This window comes from Schistocerca piceifrons, chromosome 11, assembly GCF_021461385.2.
Source record: "Schistocerca piceifrons isolate TAMUIC-IGC-003096 chromosome 11, iqSchPice1.1, whole genome shotgun sequence".
Classification (NCBI taxonomy): Eukaryota; Metazoa; Arthropoda; class Insecta; order Orthoptera; family Acrididae; genus Schistocerca; species Schistocerca piceifrons.
This window is the reverse complement of record NC_060148.1, coordinates 122,737,270-122,739,448: the sequence shown is the minus strand read 5'-3', so window position 1 is coordinate 122,739,448 and position 2,179 is coordinate 122,737,270. Positions and strand designations below refer to the sequence as shown.

General features: G+C 49.7%; 1 non-coding gene across 1 annotated transcript; it reads right to left on the bottom strand.

The window, feature by feature from the left end:
• Window positions 1–211: 211 nt before the first annotated feature.
• Window positions 212–286, bottom strand: Trnat-ugu. Its single transcript has one exon. It is a non-coding gene; the product is annotated as a tRNA-Thr (tRNA).
• Between the last annotated feature and the right edge of the window lie 1,893 nt (window positions 287–2,179).

Sequence of the window (2,179 nt, the reverse complement as noted above, 5' to 3'; positions counted from 1 at the left end):
TAGAGAAAGCCTCATCTCCTTCTTGACTGTCCTTGCCCATCTCTATAACGTCATCCTATCTTTAACTATATATGACGGTAGTATCTGTTCCCGAAAGAACAGTTACCGTCGATGACCATGCAGCTTTGCTAGAAATGAAATGATAATTAAATAGACACCCTAGCTGCAAGCAGGCGTTGATACACTTCATTGGGGACATGTTGAAAATGTGTGCCCCGACCGGGACTCGAACCCGGGATCTCCTGCTTACATGGCAGACGCTCTATCCATCTGAGCCACCGCGGGCACAGAGGATAGTGCGTCTGCAGGGACTTATCCCTAGCACGCTACCCGTGAGATCCACATTCCCAACATGTCCACAACACTACATTCGTAGTATTAGGCAAAGCTGCATGGTCATCGACCTACAAATCCCTCATCTGTCCCATCCTTTGTTATGCCAGTGTTGCCTGGATCTCCGCACTCACCAGCTTTTACAAGACCCTCAAATCTTCAAATGGCATGTGCTGTGCCTTACCTTCCATATCCGCCTTCCCTCCACCACACAGTTCCCGTACGACCTCATCCCCTTCCCCCACCTGCTCCTTTTCCTCCAACATCTCTTCATCCTTTACACTGTCTGCAGGCTAGATCCTTCCCACACCCTGGTTTCCATAATTTGCCTGGTGCCTTTTAATCTAGTGTGTGTTTTTGTGTAGCATAATTTTTACAGATTTTTATTTCTCATTTAATGTCAGTGCTTCGTATGCTTTCTTTTCTTCTATTTCGCCTTTTTTGTTTCTATATTCCGCCATGTTTCCTACGTTATATTGTTTTACATGTCTTCCTGTTTATTTATGTCTCTTAGCTGCAGAGCAGCGCTTATGCTGGTGCCAGCCTGCCCCTGATCGTGAATGGAAATTACAATAAAGGAAAAAGAAACTATTGAAAAATGTAAGGCCAGATACCCCCCACATCTCCCGATCTCACTGTCCCCGTCCAACCTATTTACGATCCCACCCCTTCTGGAAGCAGCCTTTGCCCTCTCCCCACAGTCGAGGATATCGATAGATTTGTAACCATCGTCCTACAAAATATCCACCACTTTCAACGCCCCCATACCCTCCAGTAGATCTCCCTAGCTGCTGTTCAATCATCCACCCTAACACCTTCGACACCTACTCCCATAACCAAGCCCATTTTACCTTTTCCCGTCCCAACACCCTAGTTTAAACCCCACCATGGTGCAGCAGCATCGTATCTTGTTCAGTAACATCCGTTCTCTGCCTACCAACAAGCAACTCTTCATGCACATCCGTACAACCCACCGTGTGGACGCCTCCCTCCTCAATGAAACATTTCTCCAGCCCCCACGTATCATCAGCACATCACCCTACCCCCTTCAACAATCCAATAATCCCCACCTGATTGCGCATGGTGGAGTTGCCATCGGCTACCTTCGCCAGATCCCTATTGGGCTCCAAACCCTCTTTCCTGACCCCTCTGAACACCTTATCCTCAGCTTCTTTTTCCCCAGCCTTATCATAAACAGCGCCACCATCTATGCCCGTGCCACTGCCCTCATCCTGTTTGACTTCCTTTGCCACATTGATCACACCTTCTCCTCCTATGTGATTGCCACTGACCTAAACATCCACCGTCGTACCGGTGCACAGCTACAATGGTGGCATCGGCTCCTTGCCGCACTGCAAGATGAGCTCCTCCACTCCCCCGCCACACCTGCCCTGATTCCAATACCACTCACCATGTAGTCCTGACCTCCAGTGACCTCCTTCGACACATTATGGCGAACATCCTAGATCCCACTGGTAGCGACCAGCTGTGTATCCTCCTTACCATGACAGACCTACAAAACACACGCCTCACTCCTCACACCAATCCTCCCCAAAATTTCGTCCATAACTACTCCCGTGCTGATGGGAATGGCTACTGGGCAGCCCTACATACCTAGGTCAGTGGCCATCATCTGACCATCCAGCATCCAGCATGATATCAGCCATGCTGCCTCCTTTCTCCAACAGGTCCTGTCTGAGGCCACTGAGGCTCACATCCCCACTACCACCATTCACCCACACCACCACACTTTACCCCCACAGGCCATCCTCCTTTGTGAATCCCATCATCTCCGCCATGCCTTTCTCCACACACGGGACCGGGATACACTCCGATGCCACTGGCA